General features: G+C 33.4%; 1 protein-coding gene and 1 long non-coding RNA gene across 4 annotated transcripts in view; one reads left to right on the top strand and one right to left on the bottom strand.

Annotated features, from left to right (window-relative positions):
- LOC149958587 (excitatory amino acid transporter-like) overlaps nt 1–22,292 on the top strand; it is a 128,338-nt gene that overhangs the window by 50,105 nt on the left and 55,941 nt on the right. The window lies entirely within an intron of this gene.
- On the bottom strand, nt 10,618–12,966 carry LOC149958595 (uncharacterized). The gene is made up of 2 exons (XR_016478311.1): nt 12,189–12,966; nt 10,618–12,110 (listed from the first exon to the last, which is right to left on the bottom strand). It is a non-coding gene; the product is annotated as an uncharacterized LOC149958595 (long non-coding RNA).

The following is a 22,292-nucleotide window of genomic DNA, read 5'->3' as shown; positions in this document are numbered from 1 at the left end:
TATAATTTACGAAACTAGCGCACCTCACCATATATAATTAACAAAACTAGCGCACCTCACTCTATATTATTAACAAAACTAGCGCACCACATCATATTTAATTATCAAAACTAGCGCACCTCACCATATATTATTAACAAAACTAGCGCACCCCACCATATTTAATTATCAAAACTAGCCCACCTCAACATATATTATTAACAAAACTAGCGCTCCTCACCATATATTATTAACAAAACTAGCCCACCTCAACATATATTACTCACAAAACTAGCGCTCCTCACCATATATTATTAACAAAACTAGCGCACCTGACCATATATTATTAAGAAAACTAGAGCACCCCACCATATTTAATTATCAAAACTAGCCCACCTCAACATATATTATTAACAAAACTAGCGCACCTCACCATATATTATTAACAAAACTAGCGAACCTCACCATATATTATTAACAAAACTAGCGCACATCACCATGTATTATTAACAAAACTAGTGCACCTCGCCATATATTATTAACAAAACTAGCGCAGATCACCACATATTATTAACAAAACTAGTGCACCTCACCATATATTATTAACAAAACTAGCGCACCCCACCATATTTAATTATCAAAACTAGCCCACCTCACCATATATTATTAACAAAACTAGCGCACCCCACCATATTTAATTATCAAAACTAGCCCACCTCACCATATATTATTAAAAAAACTAGCGCACCTCACCATATATTATTAACAAAACTAGTGCACCCCACAAAATTTAATTATAAAAACTAGCTCACCTCAACATATATTATTAACAAAACTAGCGCACCTCACCATGTATTATTAACAAAACTAGTGCACCTCGCCATATATTATTAACAAAACTAGTGCACCTCACCATATATTATTAACAAAACTAGCGCACCTCACCATATATTATTAACAAAACTAGCGCACCTCATCATATTTAATTATCAAAACTAGCCCACCTCAACATATATTATTAAAAAAACTAGCGCACCTCACCATATATTATTAACAAAACTAGTGCACCTCACCATATATTATTAACAAAACTAGCGCATCTCACCATACATTATTAACAAAACTAATTAATAATGGAAGTAATCCAGAAATAATTTAATTTTCAAAAGTAGTGTACCAGAAGTTTCGAAAACCAAAGTTTGAAAACTAGTGCATATAGCTTGTTACTATTAATATGAAATCCCCGGTACCAATAACGATATAACTGAAACTAGTGCACAGCATATTTTAATGTTTAACTTCCAAAACTAGGGTATCACAAAGTACGCAAATCAAATTTTGAAAACCAGTGTACTGCACGCGATAACTTTAAAAATAGAACAGTAGCTTTTTATAATTAGTTCTATAAGGATAACGTTTTCTATATAAAGACTAGTGCGTTGAAATGTATAATTTTGAAATCCAGTACGTTTTGAAATCCAGTACGTTTTGAAATCCAGTACTTTTTGAAATCCAGTACGTTTTGAAATTCAGTACGTTTTGAAATCCAGTAGGTTTTGAAACTTAGTAGGTTTTGAAACTTAGGTTTTGAAATCCAGTAGCTTTTGAAATCCATTAGCTTTTGAATTCCAGTACGTTTTTAAAACCAAAATAGTACCTCTCCTCGTACCAAGCGGCAAATTATCTCGGGCTCTATTTAAGTACATGCATCGTCTACTAGATTCGGTTTTATGTGAGCTTTTTCGAAAACCTCTGCAACAGAACTGGGTGCTATTCCTGTCCAGCACGAATGCATTCTTTTCCATACAAGATTAAGTTCATTTTTTGCTTAGATTCAATAGTTTCGTATTCCTGAATTTATCTACCAGTTGAGTAATGAGCTTTGGTGGTTGAACACGCGCCTACCATGCAGATGACCAAGGTTTCAATCCAAAGTGAACCTATTAAACTTAACAATAACATCAGGAAACTAAAGAGGTATACACTTGGAACGTCTAAGGTCCCATTGGGACGGTGATACGAAAGCGCGTCGAGAAAAAGGCGGGGCTTAACTACGTCAAGTGTAAGACGTAACATGGCATTTCTAATTCATTGTCTCGAGGTTTGACGCGAAAAGAATGCGTCGTCATGGTAACAAATAGGCGATCTTCCCGCGCCAAATAGGCTTATAAAACAATGGATTTAAAAACCTCAATTTGTTATCGTACTTAATATTTTAAAGTAATTATAATGTTTTTCGCGAAAGAAGTGTAGTGATACCTAATTTCAGGTATTTGTATGGTTATAAAAGAGATAATCAGGTAAGCTAATAATAAAATAGCAATGACTAGGCTTAATGACGAGTTTTCGTCGAATGAGGGTAGCGAGGCGCGAGAGTTTTCTCGTGAGTTTTCCCGCTTTAAGACACGACCATTTCTACGAGCTTCATCACGGCCGTCAAAATTTTACTTAGACATTCCAAGTGTATACATATATAGTTTCCTGATAACACGTATACTGTCTTAATTGGTGCCGACCTGCCGTTTTGATGTTGAGATGTCTATAGTAACCCTCAGCACTAGGTCCATCTTTAACGTCAAAAAACAGTAACTATCAACAGCACAGCACAACACAAACACACACCAATATAAACACCCTCAACACACGAATACACCCAAGGCGACTGCGATACCGTTTCTAGTATATCAGATCACCGTTCTAACTCTTTGCCCGGGTTGCCAAATGCCAACATCATTCTAATTCTTTGCCCCGGGTTTCCGACTGCCTACACCTTTCTAACTCTTTGCCCCGTGTTACCAACTGCCAACACCGTTCTAACTCTTTGCCCCGGGTTTGCGACTGCCTACACCTTTCTAACTCTTTGCCCCGGGTGGCCAACTGCCAACACCGTTCTAACTCTTTGCCCCGTTTTACCAACAGCCTACACCTTTCTAACTCTTTGCCCCGTGTTAACAACTGCCGAGGGGCTAACCACTCTTAGAAAGTCTGTACACCGGATTACGCTTAGATTAGCACTGCCAAAGGCAGGGACTTCAAAGATTACGCGTAATCCCATTAGTACAGTCAAAGGTACGGCTCCGTACACCGATTACGTGGAGTGATCAGCCCCTCGACAACTGCCAACACCGTTCTAACTCTTTGCCCCGGGTGGCCAACTGCCAACACCGTTCTAACTCTTTGCCCCGGGTGGCCAACTGCCTACACCTTTCTAACTCTTTGCCCCGTGTTACCAACTGCCAACACCTTTCTAACTCTTTGCTCCGGGTTACCCACTGCCAACACCTTCCTAACTCTTTGCCCCGGGTTAACCACTGCCAACACCTTCCTAACTCTTTGCCCCTTGTTGCCGACTGCCAACACCTTTCTAACTCTTTGCCCCGGGTTACCAATTGCCAACACCGTTCTAATTCTTTCCAGAAATGATCAGTACTAACTAAAAATATAATTTTCAACCAAATCAGTCTTAATTTAAAACATTATGTACGTTTTAAGTCGAAAATCTACTAAAATTGTTAAATGGGCAAATTACCAACTTGTAGGCCCCCTAGTGGCATAATTAATATTGGGCGATTGAGGGCCTGATTTTTTCTATTGATTGACATCACAATGACCGTTCTAAACCTTATGGTTGAAGTATTATGTCAGATTTGACGGCGGTGGACAACAGGGTACGTGATCTTAGTACACACAAATCCCTTAGGATTGTGTGTAAAAAACCAGCGCCCTACAACCGATAAACTTATATAGTAAAATAATAAACAGCACTACACTACAACCGATAAACTTATACAGTAAAATAATAAACAGCATGCGTTAATAATTGTGATAACCGACTATTTGCAAAAGCAATCTAAACGCTAAACCATGTCGCATTTCCGTAATAAACATCAGAACGCTAAACACAGCGTAAATAACCACCGTGTGTTTACGTTCGACGACAATATTAATCCCTTTAGGATATTAAAACGGGAGTTAGCACTTAAATCAGCTCAAATCGGAACGATTAATCTATAGGCTCAAAAAGTAACTCTCCCTAGTTGGACCTAATTTAACTACAGGCTCTGTTCATAAACAAGGGTCATGTATATAACCCGCGCGACAACGTGACTGGAATACGGAGAGTCGTATTTCAACAAAGCGTTCGACCTTGACGCACGCGACGGCTGGACATTGGTCAGTGATAAGACCTTTATTCTTTTTTCTGGCGGTTGGAAGCGACGTGGCGTACATTTTAATTCATCAGCAACTTCTTTATTCTTAACATAACTGTCAATAAAGAAGGTCGTTAATTATCCACAGAAATTGCGACCGCTCCCCAAGAGAGGGTTTACTCTTTTGGTCACTGTGGCTGGGTGGGTTTGGACTTCAGCGCCTTTGGACCGGTTGGTCGTAGTTAGAAGTGGAAGAAGTTGATATAATTTAAGGGTTTATTATATCGTTATTCGCTTTAAACATTTACTCCCGTTAATTATTAAAAAACGTCTGCTAATAAAAAGTAGTGCAAGGCGAAGACCGTCATACATTAATTTTCTAGTACTTTTCCAACCAGAAAATATGGTTTATTACTAAACAATTTATTAATAAATTGATCCATTAATTGATTTTATAAATAAAAAGTGATCTTGCCCAACTTTGTTAAAATGTTGCTCTTACGTCACAAGACCTAGCTTTATTAGATTGATAATTTATTTTTTATAATTACGCAGGAATTATTATAATTCGAAGTTTCATTTAAATCAAGGATTACCACTGCGTATTGTTTCATACCAGAGTGACTGAGAAAAATCATATCACCTCGGGTAGGATATGATTTTTCTCAGTCACTCTGGTATGGAACAATACGCAGAGGTAATCCTTGATTTAAATGAAACTTCGAATTATAGCTTTATTAGTATAGTCTTCGCGCGAGCGATTTGCACGAGCGCTAGAATAACCTTCATTTCTCTGGCGACTGTAGCGCGCGCATGTAGACTTATAAAAGTTAGAGACTGTGACGTAAGAGCAGCATTAAAACAAGAAGGCCGCGTTACTTTATAAAAAGAAGTAATTAATAATTAATTAATGAAGGAACTAATTGTGTCAAATTAATTAGGCAACGGCATATTAAAAAATAATTTTTCGCAATACTTACATTAAAATTTAATTTATTTGTAATTATTTTATTTAACAATCATCGGAAGCTTTTGATGGCGAAATATCATTGAGTACCGTATCCAGTAGTTATTACACCCAAGGGCAAATTCTTCCGAGGAGAGGTATATTTTGGCAAGCTTGCCAAATTGTTTATTTTCGTCAACAATTATTTCTAAAATGTGTTCAAATTCTTTTGTAAGTGTAAATTTTGTTTTAGCAGTAAACGTTAAAGCCCGCTTAACTGATATCAAAGAAATTGATACCACGAATTTTTAGAGCGTCCCGCTTAACCTCACTATTGTCTGTAGAGGAACGAATTGCTGTACATTATTTACTAAAATCTGTAGAGGAACGTCTACTATCTGTAGTGGAATTGCTACTCTCTGTAGAAGAATTACTACTATCCGTAGAAGAATTGCTACTATCTGTAGATGAACTTCTACTATCTGTAGGGGAATAAAATAATAATAATTAGCTAGGCTAATACCCAAGGCACCACCTTAGGCCTAAGTCATCATGCGACTTTTAGAGCCATTAATTCAGGTGGCCGGGTTACAATGCGTAGGAGGGTGGTGGCAACTCTGTAGATGAATTTCTACTATCTGCAGAGAAACTGCTACTACTTATAGAGGAACTTCTACTATTTATAGAGGAGCTTCTACTACTTATAGAGGAACTTCTACTACTTATAGAGGAACTTCTACTATTTATAGAGGAGCTTCTACTACTTATAGAGGAACTTCTACTACTTATAGAGGAACTTCTACCATTGTTCCAGAATAGTTTTCGCTTTGATTTCGTTTTGAGATGATTTGAGCCATTTGAGCGACTGTGAAAAGAATTTTTCGTGAACTTCATAATTTTCTTTTGACAATTGTTTTTCGCGTTCTTCTTTGCTACTGAAATTTAAACCCCGATCTTGTAAGCTCAAATTCAATTTTGCTTTAGTTTTACTTTTGGAATTCTTATCTTAATCAGCTTTGTCAACTACGTCAGTTATTTGACGAGTCACTTATTTTTTAAACTAGATAAACCCGGATAATTTAAATACACACAGCGCCATCTCTCATTCACATGGCGAAATCCGGAAAACCAATTTTAACTCAAACGCTAGATTTAAAAGTTTTAAAAATTTGGTTGCTACCCATTGAGTTGGGAATAAATAGAGGTACAACTAAATCTGGCTGGCGCGGGACCAATTTCGTTCCATAAGGAGACTTTATCAACTTTATCGTTCTACCGTGGCGGCATCTGTCTCTAGTGGTGGCAACTATATTGCAATTCAATTTTTTCGCGAATCTGATGCGAAATTGAAATGTATGATTTCTTGTAAGAAACAAACCTTTGAAGTTGTTTAAAAATAATTTTATTCTGTCAACACGATCCTTTTTAACTCAAGTTACGGTGAGTTAGCTAATAATTATTTATTTTTAGCCATACAACTTTACAAAATATAGATGGCGCTACCACCTAATTATAAAGATGAATTTCGTACAGTCTTATCAGAACAGGTCCCGCGTAACCATGGCAACCGAAATTGTAATTGTAATTCTAGCAGTATTATTCCCAATTCAATGGTTGCTACCATAGATAAAATAACTTCGTATATAGATAGGAAACTATATGTTGTAGAGGTGACTCCAGAATTTTGTCCGACATCTGGTGGCGGCACCCGAATAATATTATTTGGTGAAGTTCGCGCTACTCGAAGTCAATACTACTCTTAGCTCAGCGTAAGCCTTGGCTGTAAACATTGCTTTAATGCTTCAGCTTGGATTAATAATATAGACTTATTTTAATCCAAAATCTCTGGCTTCCACAAGTTATGACTTATACGAGCTTAGGATAAAAAAAAGTATGTTGAATTATAATTATTAAGCTTTTGTTATTAATCCAAGGTTAAGGTATGTTAAAAAATTATTTAAATGATACTAAAATTGGATGAATGTATGTTGCGATGCCAATTGCAAAGGCTTAAGTGAGCTAGGTGTATTAAAAGTACTTTTTTCATGTACTGAAAGCAAATTTAAAATAAGCACAAACAAATAGCATTCAGTAACGATTTCTAGTTTGTTATACACGCTATTTCTTGTATATTTGAAGCCATTTACCTTTATAAATAACACACTTATTTCTACGCTCTTGAGAACACAGCCAACTGGCGCAGTCACTAGATGTCAGGGGAATCTGCTGAAAGTCAGTTGGCCCCATTGAAGTTTCCTGTCTATATACGAAGTTATTTTATCTATGGTTGCTACGATAGGAGTGCCATCTTCAAGTGACATGAAGTTTTAGAAAACTGTAACAAAATTATCTCCGCCTCGAAGATAAGTGAAAACAAAACTAAAGTGTTGCTGTAATTTCCAAACAGTTGATGAGATTTAGTCCTAATCCAAGATTTAACATCTTTGAAAACGTGCAAAAGGTATTCTGATAGTATAAAGTTAAATATTTTTCGTCCCATTTTTTTTCAACAACATTTAATATATTTCCGTATTAACAATTACGTTTATTAACAATAGTTAATTCACAAAAAAAATTATGCAGATTAAGCCACCCCTTCAAAACGTGAACGGCGAACTTGTGTAGCAGATTGTTAACATATAGTAACAATATAAGTTTAACATCTTAAAATATTTATTGATGCAAAATATTTCTCTCATAATTTTTTTAAATATACTCTGACCTTTATAGATTTCAGAATCACAAACACATTAAATTATTGAAAATAATGTTTAACAGTAATAAAATATTAAATTAAATGTTTTAAAATTATCTTAAAGCGAAATAAAAACTAAATCGAGAAATCGTCCTAAGGTGGTGCCTTGGGTATTAGCCTAGCTAATTATTATTATAATCATCTAGACACCATCGAGCGACTTTTAAGGTTTTTAAACAGTCTATCAGTAAAGATAAAGTTTTAATTAGTTTTAGAATACCATTACTGCCATAGTTTTAGTTTTGGAATCTACAGATTGCTAATCTCCGTATAGGTTTACTTTCGCACCGAGCCAATCTAACATAATAATCAAATATATAATGTATACAGTCTATCAAAAAAGATAAGGTTTTTATTAGTTTTAGTTTTGAAATTACAAATTGCTGATCATCTGTTATTTGGTCCTGATTTGGGACCTATTCACTTAATACTGACGAGCTGACAATCTATTTGAAGTTGACCACTGACCAGATAAAAATTTGGAAAACATGACGGACATAGCTCTAAGGCCTTCCGCTATAGCGATAATGATGTCACGAGAATACGCTGAAAATAAGAATCGGTTCCATTGCGCCGAATCCCATTCGACCGAAAAACCCGCACTTTGGCGGATTTAGGATTCGGTCTAATGGGATTGTCCCATTCGACCGAAAAACCCGCACTTCTCCGGGTTTAGGATTCGGTCTAATGGGATTGTCCCATTCGACCGAAAAACCCGCACTTCTCCGGGTTTAGGATTCGGTCTAATGGGATTGTCCCATTCGACCGAAAAACCCGCACTTCTCCGCGTTTAGGATTCGGTTTTATCCGTTTCAGCATCTGTTAGAACAGCATGCAGTGTTACCTAACATAACCTAACCTAACCGAATCAAACCTAACCTATCCTAACCTAACCTAACCTAACAGACTTAAAAATATATTAAACCGCTTCCATAAAAAATCAAAAGGAGTAGAAAGAAAAACTATTTTTTTGCGGATGCTCAATTGTGAATATTGCGTCGGTCGATTAGAAAAATACAAAACCCGACTTTGGGCTAATTTCATCAAAAACATTGGCGGAATTCGACGCAATGGGAATTCGGTCTAATGGGATTCGGCGCAATGGGATTCGACGCAATGGGAATTCGGTCGAATGGGATTCGGCGCAATGGGGAGATACCGAAAAGAACACTCAATTTGCAATATTATTAATTTTATTTTCCAATATTTATCGCGAATAACAAATTCACTTTATATAAATTCAAATAAAACTATTTATATTTCAACCTTTCAACATTAAAGCGATGTGATATAGTTGTTTAAAATGATCCACTTGGACTGTTTATGAACTCAACTGCAGACTATTTCCACGAGTAACGCGGGGATCATGAAGCACATTTCCAAATAGTACATGTCGGATAAATCTTGGGAAATTCTATAGCCAACGATATAGTATCCAATGACGGCTTCTGCCACAATCACTATCGAAATACCTTTCATGACGCTGGTTAAAATTGTACTTCGATTTAATCCGACGACACAAGCGCTGATAATCGCGTATACCATATGCACGACTACAAAAATCTCGGTCACTAAATTGAAATCGCTCCAGATAAAGTCGGTGTCGTCCAAATTTCTTTTGTAGACGAGGTGCAGGAACTTTAAGAATAAAAAACGCAAAATACTTAACGTTAGTAGTATCATTTTTAGTCGAAGGTGATTCAAATAACTCCGATGTTTCTCTAGCTCTTTTTGAGTTCAGTTTATGGGTACATAGAGTACTTTTCGCGCGATTACAGGTTTGGAATTCTTATCTGTAGCATTTAAAGTTTTATATCAGCTAGGAGTGTCGTTCTCATTTGTAAAAAATAAATCTAGTCCTTGGAAATTTTCCCTTGTGGTAGCGCCATCTAACCGCGCCCTGTAGAACTAATTACTTTGTAAATTTATCTTGTGGGAGCGCCATCTTACAGCGCCCTGTAAAACGAATTACTTTGGAAGTTTATCTTGGGGGAGCGCCATCTTTCAGCTCCCTGTAGAACGAATTACCTTGGAAGTTTATCTTGTGTGAGCGCCATCTTACAGCGCCCTGTAGAACGAATTACTTTGGAAGTTTATCTTGGGGGAGCGCCATCTTTCTGCTCCCTGTAGAACGAATTACCTTGGAAGTTTATCTTCTGGGAGCGCCATCTTACAGCGCCCTGTAGAACGAATTACCTTGTAAATTTATCTTGTGGTAGCGCCATCTTACAGTGCCCTGTAGAACTAATTACCTTGGAAATTTATCTTGTGTGAGCGCCATCTTACAGCGCCCTGTAGAACGAACTACCTTGGAAGTTTATCTTGTGGGAGCGCCATCTTTCAGTGCCCTGTAGAACTAATTACCTTGGAAGTTTATCTTGGGGGGAGCTCCATCTTACAGCGTCCTGTGTAACTAATTACCTTGTAAATTTATCTTGTGGGAGCGCCATCTTACAGTGCCCTGTAGAACTAATTATCTTGTATAGTATTCTAAGCTTGCCAGTGGCGTAGCCAGAAATTCGTCAAGGGGGAGGGTCGAAGTACGTGAACGTAAAGAGGGGAGTCGAGAAGGGGGTGGAAATTTATTACAGTCAAAGTTAGGCCCAAGGGGGTCTGGACCCGGAAACCCCCCCTTGTCTACGAAACTGAAGCTTGCTTATAAACCTAACTACTATCAGTGGCATAAGGTGAAAAAATAATTTATGATATGATACCATTGATATTAGTTAACTTCAGTGTGGGGACAAGCCAAAGACAACTTAGTTTAAAGAAAAAAACTAAATTAGTAAAATAAAAATAATATTTATTTTGTCATTTACAACGTAATAGTAGTAATAAAAATGCATCATATTTCACAAAATTTTTATTTTAGTGTTAGCCACATTGAAATCCACATCATCAACGGAATCTAGTTAGAATAAAAATTCACTTTTTAAAATTTCAGAAGTATTATATTCTATCTCTTACGATAGAAGAGCCCATTTAACTATTCTACCAAGAATCCATGCCTCTACTTGGAATGCTTATCCTGGTGTATCGCGTATGGTAAGATCACTCTGACGGCTTCGGCCCCGCCTACGAGAGAAAAAATCCCATTTGCTTGGGCTCCCCTCATACGTTTTGTTTGTTGAGTTAACATAGTGACGTCACAAAAACCGTCAGCCACATCGAGACGAAAATCTGCCGCGATAAGCATTCCAAGTAGAGGTATGGATTCCTGATCCTGCTAATATTATTCGATTGAGTTCCAGTTGACATTTGAAAACAAGTTTGGGAAGAATAAGATTTGGATTTTATTTTAATATTTCGATTATTTTGGAAACGATTTTGACTTTTTTTAAAAGATTTTTATTTTATTTAAGAAATTTTGATTTTTTTTAATATTTTTTTTTTAAAGATTTTTATTTTTTTTAAATATTTAGATTATTTTGGAAACGATTTTGAATTTTTTTAAAAAGATTTTGAATTTTTTTAAAACGATTTTGAATTTTTTTAATACACATCCGCGATTTGGCGGGAAATTCGTGCCCAACGGAATCCGCGTCGAAACTGCGAAGGTAAATGTAGGGTCGGACATTCAGAAAAAATGTGTACGGTATTTTGAAATCCGGGATTTTAAGCTGGATTTCAAGATTTCTTGTTAGATTTCGGAGTTTTGTAACTATTATCCCGGATTTCAGGATTTCTCGTTTGATTTCGGGATTCCTCGATTTCTGGTCAGATTTCGGGATTTCGGCATTTATCGATTTATCCACAGATTTCGGGATTTCGACATTTATCGATTTCTGGTCTGATTTCAACATTTATCGATTTCTGGTCTGATTTCGGCATTTATTGATTAATCCACAGATTTCGGGATTTCGGCATTTATCGATTTCTGGTCTGATTTCTTGATTTCGGCATTTATCGATTTATCATCAGATTTCGGGATTTCGTTATTTCTCGATTTATCATCAGATTTCGGGATTTTGGGATCCCTCGATTTCTCGCTGGATTTCAAAATTTTACGTAAAATTTTGGGATTTATCGTCGGATTTCGAGATTTATCGTCGGATTTCAAGTTTTATAAAATATCATTGGATTTTGATGAAATCCAGGCTGAATTTCGGATTTCTTGGAAAGTGTACGGGATTTCTTTGAATGTCCAACCCCTCGGTTTAATTTTTATGGCCTAAATGGAAACTTCTAGGAGCTGGTTGCTCGCGTAGCATGAAGGGCTGGCCTCCACCCTCTTACGCATTGTAACCTGGACAACTGAATTTAAAGTCTTTAAAAGTCACTAGATGTAGATTATTATTATTACTTCGGATAGCATTGGCTATATTTTTGTAATTAAAAGTGTAAATAATCGTCTTACCTTTAAATTATTTAAACTTCAAAATAATCATTTCTGGTAACAATAAACAAATGTCGTAGAAAAAGTAGTCGGATACATCCACGTCATAACTGTTCCAAGCATCCAAGTACGACAAATAACCAGCGACTGATACCAGTAACGAAATCTTTGCTGACTTTTTGGCGAGTTTGACGCCCGTTCTATCGTTTTTGGTAATCGTCACCGCGAACATTAATATCAAATTAGCGTACGCCAAATATTCCCAGATGGGATCGTACAAACTCCAGAATAAATCGCCGGCACAATGGAAAGAGTATTCTTGCAAACCGTACCCGATGGCTAAGTGTAAGCCCGCCAGAATTAACAAAGTTTTATTTTTGCCTTTGAGTAGTGGTCCTAACATTATGCTGGAATTTGGGCTTCTAACGTAACCACGTTTAGAACTTCAAACGCTACCACTTTTTGCTTGAAATATAACTTCAAAGGCAACCACTTTTGGCTTGAAATATAACTTCAAAGGCAACCACTTTTGGCTTGAAATATAACTTCAAAGGCAACCACTTTTGGCTTGAAATATAACTTCAAAGGCAATCCACTTTTGGCTTGAAATATAACTTCAAAGGCAATCCACTTTTGGCTTGAAATATAACTTCAAAGGCAACCACTTTTTGCTTGAAATATAACTTCAAAGCAACCACTTTCTGCTTAAAATACAGAGCTCTACACACGCAACGACCTTTTGCTTGAAATAGAGCTTCAAACGCAACCACTTTTTGTCCTTGTTGTCTCGATAGTTTTACTTTTATATTTCCCGAGAAGGGATTTTCCCTCAACTTTTTCTCTTATCAGTACTTTAAAAGATAAATGTTATAAAAAATTATGGTTAAGGATTAGCGTACATTATCGTATTTCTGTCTGCAGTGGCGGTGCCAGCGAGCTATCTTATGACCCAATGTTCCTAGAAAGGTTATGGCCTACCTTGGATCCTACCAAAAGTACCCAAAAAAAAATAAGAAAAACCCTTTTGAGTTAACTTTTAAATTCTAAATAAAATTATTTCATTGAGCATAAAAATATAAGTTTTTAGTATGAATTGGTAATTTTTTCTAGCATTAATTACCAATTATAATTAATTTTTCACAGTCAAGAACAAATTTAAGCTTGGTAAGAATAAGTGACTCACAATTTCAGAACTACTTTATTCCAGTATAGTTCAGTTCAGTTCAGTTCAGTGCAGCTCAGCTCAGTTCAGTGCTATTCAGTTAGGGTGAAGAAAAACCGCCATTTTATTTATTTATTTATTTATTTATTTATTTATTTATTTATTTATTTATTTATTTATTTATTTATTTATTTATTTATTTATTTATTTATTTATTTATTTTATTTAAATGAAAAACAACAGGATTTAACATTTTAATATTTAAAATCATCGACAGGGTCATCTTTAGGGCAAACAAAGTGTTAAATAAATATCGTTTAATTATTTTTTTTATTTTTTGTACCCTATTTAATATTATGTTATTTTATTTTCAATTTTATCTTTTTACAGCCGTTATTTAAATTTATTTTAAATGTAGTTTGAAGTTGACGAGATAGATGGCGATAGCTTCTCCGTACGTGAGCATTTAAAAACTACGAATTTTAGCTACTGTTTCTGTGAGACTGTGCGTCACGTCAACGAGAAAGTTACCTTATTTTAAGATCCTCTAGTTAATATTAATTATGTTAATTTTACCAAAATGATGATTTCTCGAATTTAAAAAATGTACCCCTTTAAGAGCGTGACCATTTTGAATGATCTAAAACCATCTTACAAATCTTGTAATGTAATATAGTGTGATGTAATATAGTGTGATGTAATATAGTGTGATGTAATATAGTGTGATGTAATATAGTGTGATGTAATATAGTGTTATGTAATATAGTGTTATGTAATATAATATAGTATAATGTAATGTAACGTAACGTAACGTATTGTAACGTAATTTAATGTAATGTAATGTAACGTAATGTAATGTAACGTAATGCAATGTTATGTAGTGTAGTGTAATATAATTTAATATAACAAATAGAACAATACTTAACATAATATAGAGTAATATAATTTAATATAACATAACATAACAGACCATTACATAATATAACATAACAGAACATAACATAACATAACAGAACATAACATAACATAACATAACATAATTCAATTCAATTCCATTCGAGTTTATTACCTGCATATAAACATGTTTACAAAAACACTTTTCAGATATATACAGGGTGGTCATATTACATTACATTAAAGGTTATATTAATAAAAGAAATTGTCGAATTTTCCAGCTTCGTTTTGACATAAAACATATTACATTCGTTTAAAATATGAAAATTTTAAGACATTGCACAAAAAATGAAAGAAACTTATATTGGATAACGTATGTCATTTCGCAATCCTTATTTGTTATATCGAGCTGGTCAGAAGTGTTTTTTTAAGATGGTTTCTAAACAATGACGTATTAATAAATTGCATACAGTCTATATTATTATGAAGATTATTTCAAGAAATTTCCGTCTGTTAGGTATCGTTAATAAGTTACATTTTTTTAATATGTTTTCATAGTCATAGTTTTTATGTTTCCAAATATTATTTTCCCAAAAATAAAAATGCAACAATCTAATGAATCTAATCTTAGTTATATTTCCCCTGCTGCAGCCACCCCATATAATGCTGCAATACTCTAACTTTGGTCTGACAATGGTTTTATATAGTTGGATAAAAACTTTCGGACTATTCAAATTGCTTGCAATTCTTAAGATACCATGTAGCTTACGTTTGCTTTCAAGTACGACTTTTTCAATATGATCGTTGAAATGCATTTTCTTATCTATACAAACACCTAAATCTTTTACTATATTTGTTTTTTTGTATTTTATCATTGTTAATTTTATATTCATACCATATTGGATATAGTAAAGCACAAATGAATCAACCGCTATTGAATATCTACAATGAATACGGACATATGATATATATTAGTATCGAAACGTTTGTAGAAGATATATTTACAATGAATCGTATGCAGGAGATATATTTCCAATAATTACGTTATTTTCATATTATGATTGTAGATAATTTACAAGAGGTCGGCGTTTGAATAAGAAATTATACGATTGTTTATATTTATCCATAACCGATAATTATTCAGAAATATTCGAAAAAAAATATTAATTTTGCATGTTAAATCGTATAATTTATTCGTATAAAACAAATTATACTAATTTTAATGATTATTTGAAATTTTTGCGGTTAATTTATTTGTTCCGCCGACCTCTAGAATTGACAAAAGAATATATCAATTTCATAAATGCTTCTACAATATTCTTTTTAATAAAAGTTTATTTTAAACCATGAAGTATCTGTCTCTATAGTATATTACTTACTATTTACTAATATATCAATTTGTTTATCGTATTTATTTCAAGTTAGTTGCGTACTTGCATAGTTTGTCTTTATACAGTTCGATAGTTTCAAGGCTCAAACAGTCTAGAAGGTATGTGTAGTCATAGGGTCGTTTCTTTAATAAGTAGGTATGGGCAAGTTCAATAAATTTCCTCTGCACCCCCAAGACAGAGCGTCGTATAGGTAAGTTTGGAGCTCAACACACTGAGGTATAGAGTCCTAAAACAGTTGATTATAATATATAATATAACACACTGTATTGTATTATATATAATCTAACATAACGTATTATAATATATAATATAACAAAACGTATTATAATATTTAATTTAACATAACGTATTATAATATATAATATAACAAAACGTATTATAATATTTAATTTAACATAACGTATTATAATATATAATATAACAAAACGTATTATAATATTTAATTTAACATAACGTATTATAATATATAATATAACACAACGTATTGTATTATATATAATCTAACATAACGTATTATAATATATAACAAAACGTATTATAATATTTAATTTCACATAACGTATTATAATATATAATATAATATAACATAACATATTATAATACATAATATAACATGTCGTATTATAATATATAATATAATATAATATACATAACATATTATAATATATAATATAACGTAATATATTATAATATATAATATAACATAACATAACATAACATAACATAACAAATTATAATATATAATATAATATAACATGAAATGAAAGGAAATGAAATGTTTTTTTTAATGTGCAATTCAACAGTACCGAGGTACCTTCAGGGAAATGCACATTATAATATATAATATAACATAACACATTATAATATATAATATAACATAACATAACATAACATAACATAACACATTATAATATATAATATAACATAACATAACATAACATAACATAACATAACATAACATAACATAACATAACATAACACATTAAAATATATAATATAACACAACATAACATAACATAACACATTATAATATATAATATAACATAACATAACACATTATAATATATAATATAACATAACATACAATAACATATTATAATATATAATATAACATAACATATAATAATATATAATATAATATAATATAATATAATATAACATAAAATATTATAGTACATAATATAATGTCATATATAGATTTGGCACTTCATACATGGGTCAACACAGTTGGGAAAACATAGTTACCAGGTGAAAAACACGTTTCGACATTTGGAGAATGACCAAGGGTTAGTTACGGCTTTGCACCTTATTTGAACTCGTCGCGTTTCGGTTGCCGTGGCCAGACTGGGCAAAATCGCTGGTGATTTCTAAGAGTTTCACTCTCAATCAAAGGTGAGAGTGGAATCAAATAAAAGTCTTCACTCTTTCCCACATTCGCTTTTCGCCACTCGCCGAGTTCACTCTTCCTCAAAGAGTGAGATTAGTCAAGGTCACTCATTTCAGTCATATTCTTTGCGGAAAACTTGAAATTTAAGGCGGGAGATTCGAATTCGTTTCAAAAGGTATATTTTAACCTCCCTTTCCGTTAATAGATGGCACCACGCACTCCAGTAAAGTCATTAATTTAAATTTAAATTCAATTCTTTTAATTGTCTTGAAAATTGATAAGAGCGAAAGAGCTGACCTTGACTTCCTTTACTCTTTTCCCGCGAGCTCACTCGGCGATTGACGGAAAAGTGAAAACTCCACTCTCACGAGTGGAGTTTTTTATTCGGGAGTGAGAAAAGTGTCGGGGAAAATCAATGGCAAAAATTCACTCCGAGTTTTGCCCAACTCTGGGTTTGGGAGGGGGTCTGTGAAAGTGGCTAGAAATTGTAGCCAAGGCCTAACTAGAAAGTTAAATAGTTTAGTTGTTCGTTCTGTCCGTTGCGTATCGAGAGATTAGCCCAACGAAGTACAAAAACAAGCGCACGGAATATCTCGTGACGACGAAACTTTCCAGCAATGACCGATTGCACCCCCCCCCCCCCCTTTGACGTCAGCCAACTCTCCCTTACGTTTAATCGGAGCTTTCGGTGACGTTACGTTGCCGTACGGAATAGCCATAGACTGCTAGTTAGCTGTTTAATAATAGGGTCTCAAGCAATTTCTTTCGATGACTTTTGGTTAGAGGTTTCTTTTTCTCGCTTGAGGAAATATGAAGCCTTTTCATCTGTTGGATAGGTGCTGACATCTATGAAAAATATTATATTTTTTTCGGCTGAAGAGAAATCCAATAAAATCGACCAAAAGTAATAACTTATATAGTGGCTTCAATTTTTGGTTCGAAATAAAGGTTTTGTTCCTCACTGTTTTGGTTTTTGAAACAAAATAAATAAATAAAATAAAATTTATAGACAGTTTAAATTTTGGTTCGAAACAATTTTTGATTTTCTTCCTTTTTTTTACAAAAATAACATTCCAAAATTACAATTTATAGTTGGTTATTTTTTGGTTCGAAATGTTTTTTTTTTTTACGTTTGGGCTATTGAAAATTATTTTTCCAAAGTTATTATATGTATTTGGTTAATTTTTGGTTCGAAATCACTTTTTGTTTTTCTTGGTTTTCTTTTTACAAAAATAACATTCCAAAATTTCAATTTATAGTCGGTTATTTTTTAGTTTAAAATAACTTTGGATTTTCTTGGTTTGCTTTTACAAAATAATATTCCAAAACTAGAACTTATAGTTGGTTAAGGTTTTGGTTCTAAAAAACCTTTGGTTTTCTTGGTTTTACTTTTAGAAAAATAATATTTCAAAATTAAAATTTACAGTTGGTAACTTATTTGGTTCTATATAACTTAGGGTTTTCTTGGTTTTATAATATTCTCAAATTACAATTTATAGTTGGTAAAATTTTTGGTTCTATATAACTTAGGGTTTTTTTTTGGTTTTATAATATTCCCAAATTACAATTTATAGTTGGTAAAATTTTTGGTTCGAAATAACTTTTGGTTTTTCTCCATTATGTTTTTACAAATTTGACATTTCTGTATGTCAGGGATTACTTTTAAGAGTCCATTGAAAATGTATTTCCCAGAATTATTACTTTTACAATAATCCAGATTAAATGTATTTCATTGAAAACCTACGTTAGATTGTCGTTTTGATTATTTAATCTCGACCTACAAACATCGTTAGAAATAAAATTGCGATTTAAGTTATAATACCGATTATTCACGTTACTTGTAATACTTACGAATTTTAGAGATTTACATTTCCTATTTATTTTATATGAATACAAATAATCCGTCGTTTTTCGAACATAGTACTCCTAAATGTGATTTCAATTGCATTGTTTCGCGTAAACAGTAATCTAACAGATCATTTTAACCAGTGATTTAATCGTACCATAATAATCATAGAATTAATAAACTAGTCTCCGAGGACCATTCACCTCTCAGTTTTTGAATTAATAAACTGGTCCAATAGTTAAATAGACTGATCCAAGAATTAAACAAACTGGTCCAAGAATTAAACAAACTGGTACGATAACTAAATAAACTGGTATGATAATTAAATAAACTGGTACGATAATTAAATAAATTGGTACTATAATAAAATAAATTGGTACGATAATTAAGTAAACTGGTACTATAATTAAATAAATTGGTACGATAAATAAATTAATTGGTACGATAATTAAATAAACTGGTACGATAATTAAATAAACTTTTACGATAATTAAATAAACTTTTACGATAATTAAATAAACGTTTACGATAATTAAATAAACTGGTATGATAATTAAATAAACTTTTACGATAATTAAATAAACTGGTACGATAATTAAATAAACTGGTACGATAATTAAATAAACTGGTACGATAATTAAATAAACTGGTACGATAATTAAATAAACTGGTACGACAATTAAATAAACTGGTACGATAATTAAATAAACTGGTACGATAATTAAATAAACTGATCCAAGAATTAAGAACAACTTCTCCAAGAATTAAAGAAATTGGTCCAATAGTTAAATAAACTGGTCCCAGACTTAAACAAACTTATCCAAGAATTAAGTAAACTGCTTCGAGAATTAAATAAACGGATCCAAGAAATTTATAAACTAATCCATGAATTAAATAAACTGATCCAATAATTAAGTAAACTGCTTCGAGAATTAAATAAACGGATTCAAGAAATTTATAAACTGATCCATGAATTAATTAAACTAATCCAAGAATTTAATTAAACTAATCCAAGAATTTAATTAACTGATTCGAGAATTAAATAAACTGATCCAAGAATTAAATAAACTGGTACGATAATTAAATAAACCGGTCCATGAATTAATTAAACTGGTCCATGAATTAATTAAACTGGTCCATGAATTAATTAAACTGGTCCCTGAAATAATTAAACTGATCCAAGAATTAATTAAACTAATCCAAGAATTAATTAAACTAATCCAAGAATTTAATAAACTGACCTTGAACGGCCCTTATTTACATCCTGATCCGAAAGCAGCCACACTTGGGTTTTTGAGTCACGCCCTCCGTGTCCGTAAATGTCGTCATAGATAGTCCCTCTAAAGATATCGTCGTCCACGCCGGAAAGCTGACATTCCTAGCAACCCTTTTCCCACCAACAGAAATGTGTCTCTGCCTCGGTGTCACTGTACCCACGACGACGCGATAGATCTTTTAATTAAATTTAATAACGAGCGTGAATTTTCTAAGTTTGCGCAATACACGGGCTGTTGATATCCTGAACAGCAAAACGAATCATTATGGCAACGGTTAATTACTTCCAATTAGAAGAAAAATTGTCGGTATTCCGAGTCGTGGGTGGATACACTCTCATGATATTATATTGACCTACTTTAATTAGTCACATGGTTTAAGACAGTAGTGAAGCGGAACTCGCGAAACAAATATGGATGCTATCATCTAATCATTACAAAATTAACAAGGGTTTGCCTTTGGGCACGCGGATAAAATTAGTTATATTAGATTAAATTTAAATGTTGATAAAAATTGATTTTAATATAAATATTGAAGACTTCCAAAATCTAATTTAAATAAATTTGAGCATGGCAACCCTGTTTTTCAATAATATGTCTAAAACGTTCGCTTTTCATACGAAATTTTCTTTTTTCATTTATTTTTTGTGAGCGTGATTTCAAAGTCCGTAAAAGGTGATATTGCTGGAATACAAAATAAAATAGAATTTTAAAATAGCGCCACTACTAGAATGTAACGCCTTCTATTGACTGGTTAACGAAGTCCCTCGGATGTATTATGAATAATGAACACCAACTACTTGAGTAATCTTAGGCCCGTCTTAAGACCTTTTGGAGCCCCGGGCTAAATTATTTCTTAAGACCTTTGCGATCCCCAACGGTCAGTCTTTGTATGTCCGTTGTCTAAATTCAACTACACAATAATCAAACCAAAACTTTTAATTTCAAAAGTATAACATAGGCCTTCTGAAAATTAGATTTTTACTCGCTGTTAAGTTTAGAAATTGTTGGTACCGTATGATACGCGATGTGGCGATGAGTCTAATTACTTTAGACGTAACTAAAAGATACATAATATTAAATGAGCATATATATTATTAACCAACTAAACCCCCTAGAGTAGAAGCTGTATGGCTGGCCTTTCCGGGGCCCCAAAACTGGCTGGGGGCCCTGGGCTGTAGCCTATTTAGCCCATGCCTTAAGACGGCCCTGCTGTTCAACTTTCCCAAAACTACATTAACTTACTGTATATTTTCCCCCAAATGGGAACCTATTTAAATTTTTATTGTTATTAAGAACAAACAGTTTGACACTTTGACGGTTTGACCTAAAACAACCAGTGACAATGCTTAACAGTTACGTAATTAAAATATGTTTAGTGTAATTTCAGTTGAGCCATTAAAATGTCTTGGGAGGCGCTTGCCGTAAACGTTGTTTATGTTTTAACCAATTACCCAAGTTGACAGCCAAAACGACTCTACTGAAGTTGAGAAAGAATTAAAATCTATCGTCACGTTAGGGAACCAATTAAGGGGAGGAGTTTACTGAAGAGCGTGAGATGGATTCGAGGGGTCGGACATTCAACGAAATCCCGTTCATTTTCCATGAAATCCGAAATCCAGCCTGGATTTCTTCAAAATTTTGAAAGAAAGCTAGAAATACGGCAAGAAATTTCGAAATCCAGCAAGAAATCTAGAAATTCGGCAAGAAATTTCGAAATCCAGCAAGAAATCTAGAAATTCGGCAAGAAATTTCGAAATCCAGCAAGAAATCTAGAAATTCGGCAAGAAATTTCGAAATCCAGCAAGAAATCTAGAAATTCGGCAAGAAATTTCGAAATCCAGCAAGAAATCTAGAAATTCGGCAAGATATTTCGAAATCCAGCAAGAAATCTAGAAATTCGGCAAGAAATTTCGAAATCCAGCAAGAAATCTAGAAATTCGGCAAGAAATTTCGAAATCCAGCAAGAAATCTAGAAATTCGGCAAGAAATTTCGAAATCCAGCAAGAAATCTAGAAATTCGGCAAGAAATTTCGAAATCCAGCAAGAAATCTAGAAATTTCGAAATCCAGCAAGAAATCTAGAAATTCGGCAAGAAATTTCGAAATCCAGCAAGAAATCTAGAAATTCGGCAAGAAATTTCGAAATCCAGCAAGAAATCTAGAAATTCG

The sequence above is a fragment of the Leiobunum rupestre genome, chromosome 2, assembly GCF_980474605.1.
Source record: "Leiobunum rupestre chromosome 2, qqLeiRupe1.1.hap1, whole genome shotgun sequence".
Classification (NCBI taxonomy): Eukaryota; Metazoa; Arthropoda; class Arachnida; order Opiliones; family Sclerosomatidae; genus Leiobunum; species Leiobunum rupestre.
The sequence above is the reverse complement of the archived record's forward strand: the minus strand, read 5'-3'. Positions and strand labels throughout refer to the sequence as shown.